General features: G+C 33.3%; 1 long non-coding RNA gene across 20 annotated transcripts; it reads left to right on the top strand.

Annotated features, from left to right (window-relative positions):
* Positions 1–1900: 1900 nt before the first annotated feature.
* On the top strand, positions 1901–21915 carry LOC105064254 (butyrophilin subfamily 1 member A1). Of its 20 annotated transcripts, XR_012501059.1 has the most exons (16): positions 2042–2519; positions 3311–3331; positions 4723–4743; positions 7493–7603; positions 9152–9169; positions 11931–11951; positions 12038–12058; positions 12145–12165; positions 12252–12272; positions 13302–13322; positions 13680–13706; positions 14397–14423; positions 18739–18770; positions 19449–19510; positions 20683–20709; positions 20910–20955. It is a non-coding gene; the product is annotated as a butyrophilin subfamily 1 member A1 (long non-coding RNA). The 20 variants fall into 20 exon arrangements; XR_012501064.1 differs by lacking the exon at positions 12038–12058 and having other exon boundaries at positions 1952–2519; XR_012501065.1 differs by lacking the exon at positions 13680–13706 and having other exon boundaries at positions 1962–2519.
* Positions 21916–24336: the final 2421 nt, after the last annotated feature.

Here is a 24336-nt window from a genome sequence, read left to right as displayed (position 1 = left end):
TACTTATTATTTTGTTTTGTGTGTGCCAGAATTTTCATGTTCTCATTTTAAGGGTACAAACTATATCCAACAGAATTATATCAGAAAAGAACACATTTCTAAAGAAAAATCCCTTCTCCCTCAGAAATCCATTATATGACCTTGATATGTTTTATCTTGTAAATATGAAGTAGCATTCCTGTTTTCCAGGAAGAGAACAAAAGAAAAGCAAGCGAAATATAGTGAGAGAGAGAGAGAAGAGAGGCTGTAACTTCTAATTAGACACAGTCTATTTAACATGACACCATAAAAGTGTAAAAAAGAGCATTAAATATGATCACAACCACTCATTTTTAACGTCTTTGAGAACAGGTGGAAGCCGGTACGGATTACAGGAAGATGGAGAAAAGAGAAAACAGATTAACAACAGTAGATGAGCACTTTTTACTCATCTTTCATTAAATAGAAAGTCTTTACTGAAAACTATCATTTTCAAATGACTGTATTAAAGCAAGCACTGTAAAATTCACTGAAGTTAGAATACAAGCATACTTGGTTTTATTATGCTTTGCATTATTGTGCTTCGCAGATACTGAGATTTTTACAAATTGAAGGTTTGTGACAATCCTGCATAGAGTAAGTCTTTCAGTGCCATTCTTCCAACAGCATTTGCTCATTTCCTGTCTCTGTGTCACATTTGGTAATTCTTACAATATTTCAAACTTTTTCATTATTATGTTTGTTTGGGTGATCTGTGATCAGAGATCTTTGATGTTACTATTGCAAAAAGACTAAGATTTGCTTAAGGCTCAGATGATGGCTAATATATTTTAGCAATAAAGTATTTTTAACTTAAGATATGTACTTTTTAAAGACATAATCCTATTTCATACTTAATAGACTACAGTATAGTGCAAACATAACTTTTAATGCACTGGAAAATCAAAAAATTAGTATGACTAGCTTTATTGCAATATTTGCTTCATTGAGGTTGTCTGAGGTTGAACCCTCAATATCTGAGATACACTTGTAGTGCCAAGAACACTAGGGAAATTCTAATAAACAATTATACCTGATATAATAACCATATAATTCTACTAAAAATACGAATACACATATTACTATGTGACATCATTTTGTGTTTGGTCCCCTTTATACTAATTTGCCTTCCAAACATGACTGTGATTGACCTGAAAGAAAAGCAAGGACTTGAATTCTGGACCTTTGAGTCCTTTCTTTGTGAAAGTAGAAGTCTCAGAAGGCAAGGGAGTTAGCCAGATGTGAAAAACAGAGTAAGTCTGTAAAATGTTGGTTCATCTATTCTGAAGTTTATTGGAGGTTCTCACTAGAGCAGAAAACCAAGAAAAATAGTAACATTTAAAGTTAACTAATCAATTTAAAAATTGCATTAATTCATATTCTATACAGGCTCTGTGGGTACTGAGCAGGAAAGAAAGTAGACACAAATTCCCACTTTAAGGGAGTTTATATTCTTGTGAAGGGAGATAATAAACATTAAATAAGTTAAATATGGAGAGTATTAACTGGGGATAAATGCTAAGGAGAAGATAGAATAGCAAAGGTATGTATGGACTGAAGGAGAGTGGTGACATTGGACAGTTTGTCCAGGGAAAGTCTCACTGCAAAGGTGAATAAAGACCTGAAAGAGTGAAGGGGAGATATTTGTGGGAGTATCTGGAGGAAGAGTTTCCCAAGCAGAGGAAAGTGTAAGAGTGTAAGCACAAAGCAAAGATATTGAAATATTGAAAAAATTAGAGCAAGTGATCAAATGGCTGTGGGAAGAGGGTAGAGGTGGAGTCCCAGGGACTTCACTGAAGAGCCTAGTTAAGGATTAGAGATACAAGAGAACCCATGGCAGAGTCTAGGTGCAACTGAATTTGAACTGCTGAAGAAAACTCTTGAGGCAAGGAGACTGGAATCAGCGGATAAAATTTGGAGAAAAAAAGAAGAGGAACCTACTCTGCAAAAACCCTGGCTCAGTTTTATTGGTCTATATAAATTATCAAGTCAACAAAAAATGTCTTCCTCTTTCGGTACTAGACACTCTAAGGTTGTTTTGCACGAAGAGAAATTTTTTTAAAAAATCTTAATTTCCCATTTATCAATTGATTTTCTGTGTATTTGTAATTATTTGTGCATTTATTCAAATAATCAAATGAACAACTGCAACTAAAGTATTGTTTTAATCCCAAAGGACTAGAGTCCAGAGTCTCCTGCCCTGTTTCTTATTAATTCCGTACTCCGCCTTGCTACAGAGCTCAGGAGCAAAAAACCTGATTCACGTGGCTGAAACTTCTCTGTGATTCAGGGATATTGCCCTGGCTGGTGTAATATCTTCCCCCTGTGTTTGTAGAGGAAACACAAAGACATTTCAAAATCCTGCCAACACAACTCAGAAACAAGTTGGGAATTTTCTTTGGGCCACGAGTAACAGACGTAAAACTATTTGCTTCCTAAAATGGTGATTTACCCAATAGATCACCATATAAAATTATATATGAAGAATGAGAATTATGAAGGTGAGTTTTATTTTTTGATACTACTGTGTGTGTGTGTGTGTGTTTGTGAAAGAGAAAGAGAAAAGGAAAGAGAGAGAGTGCTTATATGTCTAACGCTTCTAAGAAAAGTACTTGAGTCACAAACATAGAGCAGACCTCAGGGTACAAGGCATAAGACTTGGATCTTTTACTTTCTCAGATCTGTTCAACCTGACTTCCATGTACCCTTTTCTATATGTCACTAGAACGTCATTTATTTCAAATATATAACTAGAAATTAGCAATTAATAAGTGTGATATATGAATTCTAAAGTCATGAAAAATTACCTCATAGGACTGAAAACCAACATTCTCATACTGGCCACTCTGTGTAATAATGAAATAAAGGCTTCTTTTAAGGAACATGTTGTTGCAGAATTCCAAGATGCTTTTAATATTCGTGATGAATACATTTTAATGTGCAGTAGTTGCATTTTAGGAGTAGAGATTCAACCTATAGTGGTCAATATTCTAATTCACAGTAAGTCCTGAAAAAAATTGATATATAATGAGACTGTGGGTAAGTAATTAACCTTCTCTGATTGGAAAAATGAACAATCAAGGACAACTCATGAACAGACAGAGATTAGAAAAAAGTTATTTCTGGCCATCAGTGGGGTATCATTCAAATTATCCTAACGTAAAGATTTATATTATGTTCTAAAAACATTTCATGCAAGAATATGGCATTGGACTACTTTGATGTTAACTTTAAGCATTTAATTGAGTTGCAATATTTAATGAACATCTTTTTGTTGTTGTTATATTTTCAGTAGAATCGTTGAAGTGTGCAGGTAAGTTTCCTCTGTGTTTTCTTATGTACAAGACCATATATTATGCAGAAATATTTTTGCTATTATTGACTAATCTTTTTAGAATCTAAAATTATGCAAATATAACAGGAAATAGTGTAATTTGTTATGTTTTCTCCATCAGTGATAATTATATATAATTTTTAAAATTTAACACAATTTTTCTCATTGCCTTACTTATTATGATTATATATATATATGTCATATAGATAACAGATTAATTTCAAAGCAATATTCAGTAGTGGAAAAATATGAGGATAAAAAAGTGACAGAGATTGAGTCATATGGACAGAAGTGGCTGTAGGAAACAATGTTGTTATAGAAATAAAAATTAATTTATATTCAAAATGAATGAAGTGGTACATATTATCCATGCTGTAGAAAATTGAAGAACATTTATTGAAAAATGAGCAGCTGATTTAGTAATAAGTCATTGCTGTTGATCATTGCCAATGAATTTACAGTGTAATACTAGGAGAAAAAGTGTAATTGTACATGATAGATAAGACAAAGGCAGGTGATCTGGTCACTTTCTGAGGAAGAAGATTGGATGCAAGAACAAAGGTACCAATAGATATGACCATTTACCTAGAAATGGACCAAAACTTCCTTCTTGAACAGTACCAATAGTAATTATGTAAATAAGTCCAATTCTCTCAGGCATTTGAGAGATAAGTAGAGAATTGCAGGTCCCTAGCAAGAAGATGATAATATAAACAAAAAGAAGTGAGAATATAATTGAGTCATATTATAGCCAGTTCAATTAAGTAAAGATGGGTTTATCTCAGTTACTTAAACTCTTGCAAATTTTGGAATTTATCTCAATTATTTAAATAATTATTTAAGAAAACACCAAATAAATAATCTGAATGACATGTAAGACCATATTATTACCTTCAAATGCACTTTCTGAAAAAAATTTTAATATGTAAAATTTACATTTGGAATGAATGATTTTTTCATAAAACTTTTAAAGGTTACGCTCCATTTACAGTTAGTTATTATAAACTATTGGCTGTATTCCCCACACTGTATAATACATCCTTGTAGCCTGTCTTACACCCAGTAATTTGTACCTCCTACTCCCTCCCCCTATTTTTCCCCTCCCCCCTTTAAAAATTGTATTAAAAAATGAATGAATGAGTTTTTTTCATGTAGGCTTTCAAAGTAAAGGTCAGACTCAAAGATTAAAAAAGATGTTTCCTGTTTATTGTTCATTTCTCAGATTCCTGCTTTTTGTCATAAAATTTGATTCTCTTGGATGTGATTCTGTCTCTGCATATAGTGATGCATGTACCTCATCAAATAAAATTTCAGATTTCATCTTTTATATATTATTTTAAAGTAATGATTGTACTCATTTTGATTTCTAGGAAATCAATTGGAAAAGACAGGTGAGTCCTTTTATTACTCTTTATACAAAATTCTGTTGGATTCTTAGTCAAATTTAAATCTTGAGGTAACTCATCGCTTAAGCTCTATTAGTTTTCAGTTAGATGTTTTAAATAATTAAGTGAAACACGCACAATTGAAATATTTAAGTGTATTATTTTTTACTATATATTTTTAACTGAGGTATATTTTTACTTTTTTACTATATGTCTTTAATTGAGGTTTAACTGAGGTATATATTTTGAATTGATTTATAATATAGTAGTTTCAAATATAGAACATATTGATTTGACATTTTTATAGATTTTACTCCATTTAAATTATTATATAATATTGGCTATATTCCCTGAGCTGTGCATTACATTCTTGTATCTTATCTATTTTATACCTGGTAGTTTGTACCTCTTAATCCCCTTCCCCTATCTACCCTCTTCCCCCAGCTTTCTTCCCACTTATAACCGCTAGTTTATTCTCTGCATCTGTGTCTGTTTCTCTTTTGTTATATTTGTTTTGTTTTTTAGATTCTACATAAAAGGGAAAATATACAGTATTTTTATTTCTGTAACTTATTTCACTAAGCAGAATACCATGTTGTTGCAAATGGAAAAATTTCATTCTTTTTTATGGCTGAGAATATTCCATACACATGTATGTATGTGTATATATACTTATATACATACATCTCTATATGTTTATATATATGCATCTTCTTTATTCATTCATTTGTTGATGGACACTTAGGTTGCTTCCATATCTTGGTTATTGTAAATAATGATGCTGTGAACACTGGAGAAGGCGTATAACATTAGTGTTTTCATTTTATTTGGATACACACCCAGGAGTAAAATTGCTGGATCATATGGTGATTCTATTTCTAAGTTTTTGAGGACCCTCCATAATGCTTTCCATAGTAGCTGTACCAATTTACATTTTCACCAGCAGTGTATTGTATTTTCCTTTTCTCCACATCATCGCCAAAATTTATTATTTGTTGTCTTTTTGATGATAGCCATTCTAACAGGTGTGAGGTTTTGTGGTTTTGATTTGCATTTTCCTCATGATTAGTGATGTTAGCATCTTTTCACGTGCCTGCTGGCCATCTGTATGTCTTCTTTGAAAAAAGTGCCTACTTAAGTCCTCTGCGCATTTTTAATCAGGTTGGTTTTTTTTTGATGTTGGTTTGTGTTTGTTTTTTGATGTTGAGTTGTTTATGTATTTTGGATATTAACACCTTATCAGTCATATCATTAGTAAATATTTTCTCCCATTCAGTAGGTTGTCTTTTCATTTTGTCAATGATTTACTTTGCTGTGCAAAAGCTTTTAAGTCTAATTAGGTCCCATTTGTTTATTTTTGCTTTTATTTCCTTTGCTTTGGGAGACAGATCCAGAAAAAATATTGCTATGATTTATATCAAAGAGGGTTCTGCCTGTGTTTTCTTCTAGCAGTTTTATGGTTTCTGGTCTTATTTTTAGGTCTTTAATCCAGTTTAAGTTTATTTTTTTATATGGTGTGAGAAAATATTCTAATTTTATTCTTTTAGTGAGCAGGAGTGAAAGTTCCAGCTCTCCACTTTGCCTTCATTGACACCAACCAGAAGGGGAAAGGGTACATTGTTAGTTAAGTGAAGGTGAATGTGTAGGCTCCTCAGTCTTTGCTGAATAGTGGGAGTGGGGACCCAGTTTCCTCTGTGGTGCTGGGTTGCAGTAGGGGGGGTTATTGTCTAAAAGTTTTTGTTTTGTGAGGCTCCCCTTTCTTGGCCTTTTGACCACAAAGAACAGGTTTCCTTTGGGAATTAATTTTAAATTCTGTAATTTTTCTTATAGTTGCCTTACTGTAATCTGAAAGTATTGTGATGAGTGCTAGGCTGATAATGCCAACATCTATTGTTATCTTTTAGCACAGCTACAGTATCACTGCATAATAAATAAATATAATTCAATAATAAAATAATCCACACTTCAATATACCTTAAAATATTTTATTCAAAGTCTACTTTTTTTCCCCCTTTACTTGTTTTGACATGATTGGCATTCCCTAGTAATAAAACAAAGATATAAAATAAAGTGTTGCCGTGCTGTGATAGTCCAGCCACTCACAATGATACTGAATTACAACTGTGTCACTGTGCTACAAACAATCTTGATGCAACTACTCATCTCTGTTATTGTAGTGAAAAAACAGCCATAGACCACATGTACATGAATAAGCATAGCTGAATTCAAAGGACAGCAAAGTTTGAACCTATTTTTGTGTCACAAATACTATTCTTTTCATTTTTTCAATGATCCAAAAATGTGAAATCCATTCAAAATCACAAGCCTTCCAAAAATATATGTCAGACTTGATTTGGCCTGTGGGCCATGGTCAGCCAACCTGCCTTACAACATGTTTTGTTTCATAGGACATAGCAAAGTGGTGAGGGCATCTCTGGAATTTGGAAGCAATTCCCTCATTTACTGTTGTGAGGTGTCCACACTCAACAATCCTTCACAACACACAGGAGAAGCATCTCCCTAACCCTTGGCCTGTCCTGAGATATTCAGCTCCACATTGTCTTCTGAGTGGCTGCTACAATCCACCCCTGTGATACTTAGAAGTAACGAGATCCCTCAAGTCTATTTATGAAGACTGAAACCTAGTCATAGACCTGCAGGTTACTCAAAGTATGGAATAAAACTTCTGTTGTAGAAACAGCAATAGGATTGATATGGACGTTAATAAGAAAACTCCCTGGCATGCATTTTTCAGGATATCACCTCAAAACAGATGATGTAGACACCTTCCTTGGACCTTGCCTTCTCTACCTCTTAGGGGCGTTCTTTATTACTTATGTATTCTGGAAGGAATACCACGAAAATGGTAAGTTACCAAATATTTAAATAATTGAAATCATGATATCTTAAGAGAACTGTCTACCACTCACACATTTTGACATGTTTCTTGAATAGTGATGGTAACAAAGATGAGCAGGATCTGACCTTCACATTATAAAAGCAGAATTGGAGGCAAGAGATGTGACAGTCTCACTCTATTGTTTACTTTTCACTTTTGATAGGAACTCATTTATTTAGTTCTAGACAATATGGATTAGGAAAATTTTGACAAACTGCAATTCATCACGTGTATCATTCCCACAAATTGCAAAGTTTCTGAAAACACTTCTTTAAAATTAACAGAATGAATGAATGAATAAATAAACAGTTGAAATTTCTTAGGGTAACAGAAACTAGAAAAAATAGCCAAATCAAAATTTTAGAACTGAAAAATATAATATCTGAAATTTAAATATAACAGATGGTAAATGACAAAGTAAAAAAGACTAGAAACTGGAGGACAAATCTATAGAGTTTTTAAAATCTAAAGAATAGAAAAGAAAATAAATTTAAACAATGAACAGAGCTGTGGAGAAACTAAGATAATATCAAAACTTCTAACACAAAAATCACGAGATTCCCAGAGGAAAGAGCAAGATTGAGGTATAAGATATATTTGAAGAAGAATGTCAAAAATTTCTCAAACTTGGTGAAGATTTAAATTAAAGGTTGCAAAGTGCTCGGCAATATACAAGCAGAATAAACTCCAAGAATAACTACATGCCTAGATATATCACAGTCATATTTCTTGGAAACCGAAGATAAATAAGTAATTCCTGAAAGTATCTAAAGGAAAACAACAGAGGAGAAATTATTCAAGATTAGGTGGTTTCACATTCAGAAATCACAGGAGCAAGAATACAGTGAAGCAACACCATTAAAATGCTGAGTGAGAAGACTGTCAACCCAGAATTCTAGATATTCAGTGAAAAAGACTTCAATAAAGAACAAAATGAAGACAATCATGCGTGGAAGAAAGCAATGTCAAGGAGTTTGTTATCAGAATGTTTGATGAGAAATTCTAAAGGAAGTTCTGCAAGGTTAAGGGAAATGGCACGAGAGGGAGTAAGAGAGAGAAAGGGAGGACCATCGTGGGTAGAGATAAGATGAAGAGTTTATCAATTCTGAAAGTAAAAAATTTCTTCTTTTTTTTTTTTTTAGAAAACATGAAGAAAGAGAAAGGTGTTTTATCTTCATCCATATACAAAGGATTTAATTAATCTAATTAATTTAACCTAATCAATTTGAACCTCAATTCATTTGTGAGTTATATCAGTTTATTGGAAACAAATGAATATGTCTAGTCTGATTATTCAGAGAAAGGAAGTAAAAGGAGAGTTTATCTCCACCCAAAAGGAAAATAAGTAATTGAAGAAAAATCAGACCTAGATTATATAAAAGCAATGTTCTTGGTAACTTGGCATTATGTAGAATAGAATTTTGCCTGTAAAAGGATTAACACTTGATGCTCTGTAATTTTATTTGTGAATTACTTTAAATATTTTAATCAATATTTATCTTATTTGTTTTGCAGAGAAAATAAAAGGAAATGGTGAGTTTCAAATTTTGATTCACTTACAAAGATATCATTGCAGCAAAGCCAGTTTTAGACAATAACAAGGAAAGGATTCCAATATCTTCACATTAGGTAGAATAGAACTTTCCCTTAGTATATCAGTCTGCTGTCTGCCTCTGTGAATTTACCTATTCTGGTAGGATCTCATATGCATGGGATTATACAATATGCCACCTTTATGTCTGCCTCCTTCTTTCACTTGCATAAAGTTTTTGAGGTTCACTCATGTTGTAGCATGGATCATTACTTCGTTCCTGAGTAATGATGAGTCATACTTCATTGTATGGGTATACCACATTTTGTTTATCCACAAACTGTTGGTGAGCATTTGGGCTTTGCATACATTATGATCATTGTGAATGGTGTTACTTTGCATATTTCTATATATGTATTTGTTTTAATGCCTGTTTTCAACTTGGGGGCTTTATACCTAGCAATTGCTGCATCATACGATAAACTTCGTTTAACTTTTTGAGCATCTGCAAAACTGTTTCCCATAGAGATGGCACCATTTTACATTACAACTAGCAATGTATTAGAATTCCAGTTTCTCTGCAATCTCAACAACACTTGTTACTTTTCATTTTTTAAAATTATAGCCATACTATGGCCTGTAAAGTGGTATCTCATTGTGGTTTTGATTTTTATCTCCCTAATGACAAAAGAAGTTGGGCATTTTTTCGTATGCTAGTTGACCATTTGTACATCTTCCTTGGAGAAATGTCTGTCCAAGTCCTTTGCTCATTTTGAAACTGGGTTCTTTTTGTTATTGAGCAATCAGAGTTTTTTTTTCTATATGTACTCTTGATACTAAGCCCTTAAATTCATAATTTGCAAATATTTTGTCCCTTTCTGTATCTTGTCTCTTCACTTTCTGATCTTTTGATGCACAGAAGTTTTCGATTTTTATTAAGTTTAAATTATCTGTTGTTTTTTTTTCCTTTGTTGCTTGTGCATTGGTGTCATTTCTAAGAATCCATTTCAAATGCAAGGACATAAAAATGTACCATTATGTTTTCTTTTAAGAGTTTTACAGTTTTAAGCTTTTGCATTTAGGTCTGACTCATTTTGAGCACATATTATGAATGCAATAGAACATAAAAACGAATAAGAGAGGCTTACATATATGAATTAATATTTGTAGCAATATAAGTGTCGTAGTAGAATAAAGGAGCCAAGATGTTAAATCACTAATTAGATTTTCAAATAATGTGGTTGAAATAAGAATAAAAAATATGATATACTATGTTTAACTTCTTCAGGGTCTGTCAAACTCTTTACACAGTCTTGCTGTGCATTACACAGTGTTATACAGTACTACATAGTATCTCGGGGTGCTGCTTTACCCTAATGCTTTTTCCTTTCACTGAAAATATCTTTCCCTAATAATAAAATACACAGGTAAATGTGTGACCTGTTTTTTTCCTCTTTTTTCACATATCAAGTTAAATTGAAAGAAAATAAACTGTAATATTGATGAATCATTGGAGTAGGTTGGTTAAAAATAACAAACAATTATATGCTTAAAACTTCTCTACCTAGGATACCTGGTAATGGGAGAATTATATTTTAATAAAGGTCAAAACAAACAATAACAAAGACAATGAGAGAGGGGCCATACGCAGAAAAAATAGTTTTAAATGTCGTATAAAACAGAATAGGGACTTTAGTACATAGCACAGCAACTAGGATCATGAAACAGAAGAGGAAGTCTACTTCTAACCCATATAAACCTTTATAAGCTCCAGACATATCCATGCCAAAGGCAATGAAGAATGAGAGTGTGTTGTGGAGTTGAAAATAGTGTGTAAAGGAAAGCAAGTTATATGAATTTTACTGCCATATACTCTTAATAATCTAGGAACTTGCACATCACACAAACAAAAGACAACTAACACTTCACCTTTATAAAAATTGAATTGCTCTAAAGAAAAAAAAACAACTCTTCACTATCTGTTACTTAGATGATCTCCAAAATAATGGCTAGCTCTGCCTCTTACCATTTAGGATCTCACCTTTTCATCACGCTGTTTCCAGGGACAGAGGATGTCCAGTTTACTTTTAAATATTAATTCATTACTAAGCCTCATCGATCATTTGACATGCTGTTTAACACAGAAGATGAAAAGCTATTCTTTAAAATGATGCTGAAGTGCCCAGAGATAATACAGAAAACAGAACGGATTATTGCATTAGATAAAATCATTAATTTTCATATCAGACAGACTTTGGATGAAGTTCTGACTCTGAAATAAGTAACTGTGGGGAACTCAGCAAGTAACATGTCCTTGCTCTAACCTCAGTTTACCCTTCTGCATAAGTGTAATACTTATCCAGAGCACTTCTGATGACAAAATGTAATGGTACTTCTAAAACATGTTTCACAGAGTCTCGTACAGCGAAAGCAATCAAGGAATGTCAATAGTAATTGTGGTCACGGCAGTGACGATGGTGATGATGATGATAACAACGATGTTATTATGTCTAAAATCACTGTGGGATTTTTAAGTTCAATAATGATAAATTAAAAATTTTTAATCTACTTTACCTTTTGGCATAAAGCAACGTTGACTCTTGTATATTTCACAGTGAAATACTTAGAAAATAAATATAATTTTCCCCTTTGAAATGGCTAACCTATTATATTTGGAATAGGTAGAGAGATTTAGGGAAGATTTTTGTGTTTCTTTTGTTTCTGTTTCATAGTGATTTTTATATTACTCCTTTTATTTTTCAGATCAACTTAGGAAAGAAAATGGTAAACTTTAATGACTCTTTACAAAATATGATCTTCCTATTGGCTGTTTCATAAGAATTCTTATATTACTCTTCTTATTTTTTCAGATCAACTTAGGAAAGAAAATGGTAAACTTTAATGACTCTTTACAAAATATGATCTTCCTATTGGCTGTTTCATAAGAATTCTTATATTACTCTTTTTATTTTTTCAGATCAACTTAGGAAAGAAAATGGTAAACTTTAATGACTCTTTACAAAATACGATCTTCCTATTGGCTGTTTCATAAGAATTCTTATATTACTCTTTTTATTTTTTCAGATCAACTTAAGAAAGAAAATGGTAAACTTTAACGACAATTTATAAGATGTTATCTTTCTATAGTGATTTTTCTTGCTTCTTCCCTTTTCCATTTCTCCTACTTCCTCTATATAATTTTCACTTTTGTGATTTTTATTCATTCTTACTATCTTACAACTTCTGTTACTTGTTTCTCTCTTAATTCTCCCATTGGTTAACTCACTTTTCCCACTCACCCTTCTTTCTCTACTGTATTATTTTTTGGTTGTCTCCATGATGCTAACAGTAACTCCTTCTCATGGCTCTGAGATGAGTGAAATTCTAATATGAGAACATATTTGAAAGAACTCTCATGGTACTTACTACGCCCACAATCTGATTCTAAGTAAAACTTTAAAGCTCTTCTATGCAAGATACTTTTTAAAAAATACGGTAGGTTGTTCCTTGTAGAGAACGCCACTGTTCTCCACCTTGTGACTGAAGCCTCAACTGGCTGGACTAGGGGTGGAGATTTACAGCATAGTGATAAGAAGTCTTCATTTTGCAGGTTAGCAGACCTGGGTTCAAATCATTGGTCTGTCCATTTACCAACAGAAACTTAACCCCTTTGATTCTCAGATCTTTTGTGAACAGAACAGCATTACATCACAGTTACTTTGTGAGTATTGATTAATTACTTAAAGCCCTTAGCATATATTTAAGTCATTGGAAATGCTGAATAAATTGTAACTTCTATCGCACAGATGATGTATAGCATGACAACACTGCAGGTGATGATAATCACGAACATCAGCATTCTAAATTAGTTTAAAAAGAATACTTCATGGGGGGATTTGATAAGTTCCCTCTTGAATTTTAACTGTAAAATTGTCTATATTATCTATTATCTATATTAACATGTAATATGTTTTCTTCTTTTCTTTTTTTTTGAAACGTGTTATAAAAGAGAGAATGGAGGGTTTTTTAAAACCTTAATAAGCTAATATATGTCATTGTGTGTAATCTTTCCAAACAACTTTAATTTTTCTTTCTCTGTAACATTAAAATGGGCTTTTCACTTTTGTTTTTCAGGAAACTTGCGGAAGGAAATTGGTAAATGTGTTCTAATAGTTAAATACTTACAAGATTATGTCAGACTCTGGTGATCCCTTGCCTCACTTCATTCTTTCCCCTTAGCTCCTTATTTTAGGTATCTTCTGCATTTCCCTGTTGGCTTTTTATATTGCAGCTATCATGTTAGGAATAATTTACCTGCTTACCTTGCTTAAGTGCTTAAAATCATGTGATTCAACTTAATTTTATCCATGAAAAACAATTTCAGAAAGGAGCAATGGCTTGATGAATGTGACAGTAATGATTCTAATAAACTCCTCAGAAGAATGCATGTTTTTTTTTTCTGCATCTTCATCTCTTTGAGAGTCCCAGTCTTATGTGTGCATCTCCTTTCAGGTGAGAGGAAAGCTCAATTTAGGAACAGTAAGTAACTCATGGGATCAAATTCCACAAATAATAAGACACTTAACCCTTCTCCAAACCTCCTTTGCAGAAAGAGTCAGGCATAATATGCCACTGCATGTGCTCACTGTGTAGACCCAGAAGTGGAAGGGAATCTGTAACAAAGTCAGTCAATTCATTTTCTTTCCTAATTCAGAATGTCCTTTAATCAAGATGGACATGAAAAAATGTAGCTTTAATGGATATTTCCCAAGTTTTCCTTCCTTTCTCTTCACTTCCCTTACCACTCTTTTCTTTCCTGTTTCACTCTGTCTCCCTCTTCAGTTCTGTATTCCTTCACCTCTGTTCTTCCTAATTCCTTACTTTTCTTCTCTCCTCCTTCTTCCCTTCCTTCCTTCCGTTTTGTCCATTATCCATTCTTTCTGTCTTCATTTCTCAAACTATCTACCTTTCTTTCCATCATTCCCTTATTTTCTTTTCCTCTTTCTCTTGCTTTTTGTTTGATTTTTCTTCTGACTTAATTTTTTCCACACACATACACAAACCAGCCATTTTCAAGTTAAAGGTATGGTGACACTATTGTGAGGAAGGAAAGGGATGGAGAGGTAAATAAGTAACTGAATACTTAGGGAATGATGGTGAAGAGAGAGGAAAAGATATGAGAAGGACCAGGAAAAGGTAATCATATTTTCTCATTTTGTTTACTTGCAGGCTGGCAGAAGACATCATTGTACCCTGGTGAGTACATTGCCCTGAAGAAGATGATTCTAAGATATATTATTAAGCCCCTAAATTCTGTAAAACATCATGCTACTAACTACCACATGACAGAAAAATATATAGAACATAAGTTCTGGTCCATAGAAAACATAGCAAGAATGAGAACTTTTAAAGTATTTTTCTTTTCATCTTTTTCTCACCTGCATCTCACAAGACACTAGTCAATTAAAGCAGATATTAAGAAATGAAAGCAGTATTGATTTTAGTCTAAGAAATTTACTTTTTTTCCTTTTTCACAATTCCTAAGAGGTTTTATATATAAATGTTGATTAATTCTAGCTACTTTTTCAAACAAACATCAAATCCTAGTGGTTGAGCAAACTAGCATGTACCTCTTATGCACACACAAAGATTCCTTGCCAAGAAGCTCCACTTGGTGGATGTCCTCCAAGCACTTATTTTGATCTGGACTCTTCCCCTTGTGTAGCTTCTCAATATGCTAGATGTCCTTTAATTCAAGCCAAAATTTGGGGCGAAGAAAAAAATATGAAGATCACGAAAGAAAAATGTTTTATGGCAGAGGCTGCTTGGTGCTTACCACTTCTGCCTACATAGGCCAGTTCTCATTCATGTGGTTTCACCAAGACACAATGGGAGCTGGGAAATGTTTAGCTTTTTTGTCTAGAAATTAAAAAAAAAAGTAATAAATATTGTTAGAGGTAACCAAAGATCAGTTTAAAGCTCCTTCCCATGTATATAACTCATGCAATCCATCCTCAAAAAGCCTAGCCAAGGGTCCATCCGGTTACTGCAGTTTACTCAAAGGCCAGGATCTCTAGATGTCCAGCCCTCTTCTTTAGGCAGATGTGACTTTTCAGAGCTTGTAATCTGTGTACTTAAGGAGAGGAGTTATCAGCACTCTTCATTATCAGATGAACTGCAGTAAAATGTGGAATAAATTTTTCTATTTGGAATAAGAAAGGAGAAAACAGAAGAGGCATCATGTAACAACAGCACTAAGGACCCCCCCCCCCCCAATCAGGCAGACATCGTGAAGACCCTCTTTTCTGAGGGTGGAAGAATTTTCCTGATTATATGGACCCTTATTTTGTTGTTAAGGTGTATCTTGCTTCTCATTGTCTTTAGTGACTTTTCACTCACGCCCCCTTCAAATGCATTGTATCATAGCACACTTCTCTGTCTTGTGCAAATTCAGTGTTACAAAATATGTGCGTAGCTTTCATGCTTGAAGAATTTGCTAGTTTGACCTTGTTTTTTGAAAAGGCTTTATTGAAGTGTTGTTTACATACTATACATTGGTTCATTTTAAGTGTTCACTCATTTTAAAAAAATTAGTGATTTTTAAAATATTTACATAGTTGTACAGCCATCACCAAATCCATTTTTAGAAGATTTCCATCACCTCAAAGAGATCTCAAGTTTCTGTTTTCAGCCAGTCCTGGTTCCCAGTCCCAGGCAACTGCTAATTCACTTTCTGTTGGTATAGATTTGCCTTTCCTGGACATATACAATTGAAATCATATAATATATGGTCTTTTGTGTCTGGTTTTTTTCACTTAGCATAACGTTTTTGAGAATCACATTTTAGCATGTTTCAGTAGCTGGTTCCTTTTTATTGTCAGGTAGTATCCCATTGTATGGATACGACACATTGTGCTTTTTCATTCCCCAGTTAATAGGCATTAGAACACTTTTACTTCTGAAGTTTTATGAACAATTCTGCTGGAAATATTTATGTACACATCTTTGTGTGAAAATGTGTTTCATTTCTCTTGAATATATACTTAGGAGTGGAAATTCTGAATCATATAGTACATTTATGTTTAATGTTTATTTAAATTGTCAAACTGTTTACCAGAGAGTTTGCACCATTTTACATTTTGAACAGAAATATATGACAACCTTTGTTATTCATAATTTTTATTATAGCCATCTTATTGAATGTGAAATGTATCTCACCACAGTATTAATTTGTATTTCCCTAATGTACAATGATGTTGAATATTATGTCACATGGTTTATAGCCATTTATATGTGTTCCTTAGTGAAATGTTTAACTATTTTGCCGTTTTTTAATTAGCATGTCTTTATGTTATTATTGACTTGTAAGAAATCTTTATATATTTGGATATAAATCTTTTATCAGATAAATGGTTTAAATACATTTTCTCCCCATCTGTGTATTTTTTCTTTCATTTTATTATTGGTGTATTTTGAAAGTTTTTATTTTGATGAGGTCCAATTTATCAGGTTTTTTTTCTTTTCTCATTTTGAGTTTTTGGTGTCATGTATTAGTACTTCTTGCATAACTCAAGATTATCACATTTTTTCCCTAATTTTTTCTACTGAAAAATTTATAGTTTTAGCTGTTACCTTTAGGTCTATAACAAATTTTGAGTTAATCATTTTGTGTGGGTTGAGGGAAAGGTCTAAATACATCTTTTTATTTGTAGGTAGTCAATTGTGTTAACACCAGCTCTTGAAAAGAGTATGCTTTTCCTCATTGAATTGTATTGCCACTTTTTTAAAAAAATCAACTGATCATAAATTGATTTCTGGGTTCAAAATTCTGTCCCACTGATCAATTTGTCTATCTTTAAGCTAATATCACACTGTCTTCATCTCTGTGACTTTATAGTATTTTCTGAAATTGGAAAGTGCAAGTCTTCTCATTTTGAACTTCTTTTAAATGATTAATTTGGCTATTCTGGTTCCTCTGCATTTTCATATGAAATTTAGGATGAGGCTGAAAATTTCTGTGGAAAAATAAAAGCCTGCTGGAATTTTGATAGGAATTTTATTGACTCCATAGATAAATTTGGGATCAACTGCTGTTTCAGTAATAGTGAGTCTTCCTCCTCGTGACTTTGAAATGTTTCTCTTTTTACTCATATCTTCTTTGTGTCACAAATGTTTTGTAGTTTTTTTGTTTACAAGTTTTGTTACTTTTTTATTAAATGTCTTACTGAGCATTTGATGTTTTTATCCACTTGTGAATGGAATTGTTTTCTTAATTTTATTTCAGACTTTTCATTGTTAATATATAGTACTGCAATAGATTTTTGTATATTGATTTTTTTTATCCTATGACTTGCTGAATCCATTTACTTTTTTTAGTTTCAGTAGATTTTGTAGATACTTTTATGATTTTCTGTGGGTAAGATGAGTCAACTATGAATAAAAGGAATTTTGCTTCTTTTTTTCAAATCTGACTTTAAAAAATGGACTATATAGAATTTTCATTATAATGTTGAATAGAAATAGCATAAGCATCCATCCTTGATTCCTATCATGGAGTGAAAGCATTTATTATTTTACCATGACATATTTTTTCAGTTGTAAATTTTTCATAGATAGGCTTTATCAGGTTGAAAAACTTCCCTTCTATTCCTAATTTGTTAATAGTTTTTTAAACAATGAATAGGTATTGGATTTTATCAAATGCTTTAACTGTGCCTATTGAGATGATTATGCTATTTTGTCCATTATTTTATTAGTATTGTTTATTATATTAATTGATTTTTACATGTTAAGCTGATCTTGCATTCTGGGAATGAACCTCACTTGGTGGTGATCTATAATAATTTTTGTATGAGTTGTTATACTAGGTTTACTATTATTTTACTGAGAGTTTTTGCATCTGTATTCATGAGGGATATTTGTGATGTCTTTGTCTGGCTTTAGTACCAGGGTGATACTAGCCTCAGAATGAGAAGGGAAGTGCTCTACCCTCCTCTGTTTTCTAGAAGATTTTGTTGAATATTGGTATTTTTTTATTCTTTAAATGTTTGATGAAACTCACCAATAAAATCATCTGGGCCTGGGAACTTTTTAGTGGGATTTTCAGTGAACAATTCAATTATTTTACTTGTTATGGATCTGTCCAGATTTTCTATTCCTTAAGTCATTTTGAGTAATTTGTGTACCTTGAGGAATTTGTGCATTTCATCTAAGTCTAATTTATTGGCATGCAATTTTAGTAGAAGTTTCATTTGAGCCTTCTAAATTCTGTAGATTCAATAGTCATGTCTCCTCTTTCATATCTGATTTTGAAAACTGGGTTTCTCATTATTATTGAGCAGTCTAGTAAAATTTGCTGATTTTTAAAATAAGCAATATTTGTGTTATTGATTTTCTCTAATGAATTTTGTTTTTCATCACAGGTTTCTAACTTAGTCTTTATTATTTCCTTTTTTTGACTACTTTAAGCTAAGCTTCTCTTTTTTGTTCCTTCAGAGAGAAGCTTAGGCTATTGATTTAAGATAATACTCTTGTTCTACTTAAGACATTTAAAGTTCTAAATTTCCTCTAGGCATTACTTTTAGCTGCATCCAATAAAGTTTGGTAGGTAGCATTTTCATTTTTATTCAATCCAAACTATGTTCAAAAAATTTTTTTGATTTCCTTTTTGATTCACAGATTATTTTTAAATATATTAATTAATATCCAAATGTTGTTTAAATCTAAAATTTCCTTCTGATTTTTATTTCTAGTTTAATTTTTTTGTAACTAGAAATCATCCTTTTATGGGCAGCCTTTTATTAATCATTTAAAATATTTTTTTATGAATGAGTGTTTTTCAATTTGATACATGCCTTTCTCAATTTCCAGCGCTGTAAAGAAGTCATTTTGGACAATTTTTCCAGTCTTAATTGTTGCTTTTGGGGAAGGGATTTGCTGTGCTATTCACTCGACCATTCCAGAAGTACTCTTCATCTTATTTTTGACAACATTTTTCTCCAAATTTAGTGCGCTTCTCATAAATTTCCTTCTAACCAGTTAGTTTCATGTGTCAATAGCTATTTCCAAAGTACAACTGTAGATATATTTGTCAATTTCATTTTTTTCCCCTTATGTGTCTTCTTCATGGTTTCTCTCTTGAAGCTACCTGGTAAAATTGTAAGAAGTCCATCATTGTGATCTTTGCTCATTCTTAACTTTCCCAAGTCATTTGGTTCATTAAAGAAATTGCACTATTCCCTTGTGCTAAAAGTGCACTTTTAATTTCATCTTTTATTTCAGGTGGCCTACAAAAGTGATTGCCATACTTGTTCTGTAAAAGCCAAGATTGTAAATATTTTAAGGTTTGTGGGCTATGTAGTCTCTGTCACAATTACTCAGCTGTGCCCTTTTAGCACAAAAGCAGCTGTAGGCACTGCATAATGAGTTAGTATGGTTGTGTTACAATAAAACTGTATGTACACAAATGACGGGTGGTGGGCTGGATTTGGCTCCTGGGCCAATCTGCTGACTCTTGGTCTAGAAAAAGTTACCTTTTTAAACTCTGAAAATTTACCCATTTTAGGAATTTTTAAAACTCATTTGCACTTACGCTTGAAACAAAGGTGAATATTTTAAAAATGAATTTTTTTTAATAGAATGTTAATAATACACCCAATGAATATTCTCTTTTCAAGTTCATTCCTTTAGGTCCTGTTTAGGGCACAAGATATATTTTTTAAACGGTCATAGGAAACAGTTTTAGCATCTGTTTTGTCTCTTCCTATCATGGATGTCTCCACATGCAGTTAGTTTTATCTGTTTTATCACTCTATTGCCTATGCACGAAACCAGATCACACTTTTTTAAGTGTTGGCTGCAGTATTTCACTTTCATTTTATGATAGCACTTTCTGCCTTGATCAGTGTAATCAACTTTGATTTTTATAAAAAGCAACTCCCATATCTCCGTGGTTTAACCTCACTCAAACTGGTAATATGAGTATACCTGCATCAGTAGTGCTCCTGGGCAACTCTCTTTAAACTAGTAACTCTGAGAACTAGTTTTTTTCTAGTCTTCTGTCTGCTCTGTTTTTAGGGTCTTGCAGTTCTGGTGTTAGGTGGGAAACTGTTAGAATGAGAATGAGGGTGAAAAAATCCACATGAACTATTTTATTGTCAAAACTGGAAGTGGTATGGCTCCCTGCTAAGCACACTTGACTGGCCACAAGTCAGTGACATTGTCTCACCTAAATGCGGTGAAGGTGGTGAGAGGCAGACATGTAATTTTGCTATTTGTTTAAGAAGATAACTGTGTGTTGGGAATATCTGAAGTCTGTACTACATAAAGTATAAGTTAGAAGAATTAATTATTATGATTATATTCAATAAGAAAAGCAGTGGAAACTTTAGTTCAAGCAAAAGTTACAGAATAAAATTGGGTCATTAGCAAAAGAAGTATTGGAAAGAAGAAATTATCTCTTGCACCAGGAAATTCAGATACTAGGTCTGACAATGCATATTTATTTTCTTTTCAGACTGGAGGAAGGAATTTTTCCAGGCTGGTGAGTCATTCCCTGATGACCTAAGAGGGACTCGACTCTTTATTCCCAGGATCAGTCTCAGGATTTGTTGGAAGAAGGCTGATGAAAGCCTCCACATGGGAATATATTCCCATCCCACAAGCTCAAAGATATCTCAGGCTTGTATCTTTGCTTCCAGAATCTCTCTTTTTTAGAGATTAAAAGGGTTATTTTCTTTGCAGTGAATGTTACTCTGGATCCAGTCACAGCTCATCCTGCCCTCATCTTGTCTGAAAAGAACAGACGTATAATCTGGGGAGAGAAGCCTCAAGATCTACCTGAGGATCCACAGAGATTTTACTCCCTTCCCTGTGTGCTGGGTCATCAAGTCATCACTTCAGGGAGATGCTACTGGGAAGTAGAAGTCGGGCACAGTGGAGCCTGGGACCTGGGAATTTGTAGGCCTCATGTAACGAGGAAGGGGAGGATTTGTATAAAACCAGAGGATGGTTTCTGGGCCATCAGGTTTTATAAGGATGAGTACTGGGCACTCACCTCTCCAGAAACACAACTTACTTTAAAGGAGCACCCTGCCACAGTATGTATTTTCCTAGAATATGAGGAGGGGCGTATCTCATTTTATAACATGACAGATAAATCCCACATTCACACCTTGTCTCAAGGATCCTTTGATGGGCCCTTAAGGCCATTTTTCAGACTTTGGTCCAGTGATTCAGGGCATTTGACCATCTGTCCAGTGTCTGTGCCCTTGTACTAGGAGCACCATTTAAGCTGCGGGTCAGTGTGTATTGATGCATTGGATCATGACATGAATTCTCCTATACCAGAAGCAAGTTACTTTTTCTTATTCATTTTTATGCTTCTCCCTATTATTTTATCTCCTTCATAAACAGCTCCCCCAAAGCATGGTGCAGAGTGAAAAACTGTGTGTTGCATGTGGTATGTTTAATGAAATATATAAACATAGACATATATGTATAGACATACTCTCATTTAATGTAATCGTATTATCATTATAAATATACACAAGGAACTAGTGCATGTGATCACCCATACAGTGTTATAATTTCTTTAATATTACAAACTTAAAGTGACAAAGGTAGGAATAAGGGAAGAATAACTTTTTGTTTTATACTCTTTTGTACCTTTGGGTTTTGTACTACATTTAGAAAGTGATATGGAGAAAAATAAAATTAAAAGTTTCAAATAAAAAATAATTCAATTGTTCTCAGTCATCTAACTTATTGACATTCAGAGGGGAAAAGAGGGCACTTAGAACGACAATCTCCAGGTCCATCCATGTTGCTGCAATTGGCATTATTTTATTGTCATTCTAAGTGAAGTAAGCCAGAAAGAGAAAGAAAAATACCATACGGTATCATTTATATGTTGAATCTAAAAAATAATAAAAGACGCAAATGAACTCATTTACAAAATAGAAACAAACTCACAAACATAGAAAACAAACTTATAGTTACCCAGGGGAATGCGGTGGGAAGGGATAAATTGGGAGATTGAGATTTGCAGATACTAACTACTATAGATAAAGTGGATAAACAAATAAGTTTCTACTATATAGCACAGGGAACTATATTCAATATCTTGTAGTAACCTATAATGAAAAAGAATATGAAAATGAATATATGTACATATATGTATGACTGAACAATTATGTTGTACACCAGGGATTGATACAACATTGTAAACTGGCTATACTTCAATAAAAAATAAAATAAAATAAAATAAAATAAAATTGTGCCAAAAATATTAAAAGTCTATTAAAATACTAAAAAGTAAAAAGAAAAAGAAAATATTATGTCTTTCAAAATTCATTTTTCTAAATATTCATGATCAGAAAAATGTTGAACATGTGCAATATCATATAAGTGGATGATTTGGCATTCTCTGATGATAAGCTTACAGGCCACAGGACAAAATTTGAGAAGCAAATGGTCATGTTTGTATATGCTGAATTTGAAGTACAAGCAAGATGACCAAAAGAAGATGTTCTAGAAGTTGTTAAATATATGTCAGGAGCTCAGAATGAACACTTAACATATATAGTTGGAGTATAGGGAAGAGGTTAAGGGCTAGGATGAAGAGAAAGACCCTGTGATTGGCCTATGGCGACCCACAGAAACAAAAAAGAGTGCATGTTCATGGTAATCAAACAAGACTTCAGTGTCACAGGCTTAGTGACCATACATGTCCAATGCTGTGGAGGGTCAAGTTAGTTCAAGTGTCCAAGCAGAGCACGAGAGACCTGGCTAAGGCACTTCAGCAGACTGATGGGGTTTGGAGAGTGCATGGATATTAGGGAAGTGGAAGAGCTGAGTGTAGACCACTCTTCCAAAGAAACACTGACTGTAAAAGAAAGAAAGATATGACAGGATCTAAAACAGAATGCAGGTTAGAAGGAAGGAATTTAGTTTGTGCTTGCTTGAATAGCTTTGCTTAAATTTGTTTTGTTTTTAAATGGGAAACACCAAAACATATGTTTAGGTAGAAAGGAGAGCAGAACTTGAGAGATGGAAGTGATTGGAGAGAAGGTACTACAGGAAGTGATTATGCCTGGGAAAGAACAGAGGCCATGATATTTGAGCCCAGGATTGAAGCCTGAATAAGAAGATGCGTCATGGAAAAGCACTTTAAGGGAGAAGAATATCAGTTTACCAGTGGTTAAAATGCTCACTTAGGCTGCATGTATGAGTTGACTAAAATAATCTGCAGGATTAATGCATCTGGTGGAGAGTTAATGCCACCAGAGGCCAAGACCCTGAGAGAAATACCCTGAAAGCAGAGGGAACAGTACACTCTGGAAAAGAGGGACATCTCCAAGAGCCTGAGATGATGAGAAAGGGCAAGACATTGTAGCATTGTTTGTGCAGGTAATCTTAGAAATTGTTCCAGTTGCACTTTTGCTTCTCAGTTATAATTATGCTCAGGATTTGCCACCATTTGGTCTTTTTGAGAAGGGAGCTTACACATTACTCACATATTACCATGTCCCATAAGGTTGGTATCTAAACAACCCCAGACTGAGCTGAGATTCATGACCCTGTTACTAATAACCAGTCACTAGCGATCAGTTAATAATGACCTCCATAGCCAATGCTTTCTTTCTCTCTGCAGAAATAACCTTCCAATATTCTGTGGGGTCTTTCAGATATTTTCTCTTTAGTCTTTTTGAAATTCCTTCCGACCTGCATTGCATATTTGTTTGTTAGGTTTCAAATTTTTCCTCTGATTACTCTTGTGCACCATTTTTATCATGACTTTGCCACTGAAATGTACCAATGTTTTAGTTTCTTTTTATGAACCCTAGAACATTCTTCAGTTTTCAAAACTGAAACACATAAAATATTTATACAGCAGATTACTCTCCCAGTGATAAGAAAAATAACTGCTCTGCAGTCTCACGGAATAAATTACAAAGGTGAACCAATTTATAGCCCCGATAGATATCCTTGCTAAGTCATCAGTTACGGCTGATTTACTTACTTTTGCAATTATTCTTATCTGGGCAATAAAAACATTCATATGACTTTCTCATATTTTCTAAAGTTCTATGTTCAAAGATCAACAATATGCCAAGAAGGGAAAGAAGAGAAAGGGAATGACAGAAAGACAGGCTTCTTATGACACTCA

This window comes from Camelus bactrianus, chromosome 20, assembly GCF_048773025.1.
Source record: "Camelus bactrianus isolate YW-2024 breed Bactrian camel chromosome 20, ASM4877302v1, whole genome shotgun sequence".
Taxonomy (NCBI): domain Eukaryota; kingdom Metazoa; phylum Chordata; class Mammalia; order Artiodactyla; family Camelidae; genus Camelus; species Camelus bactrianus.
This window is presented reverse-complemented; position numbering and strand designations above follow the sequence as displayed.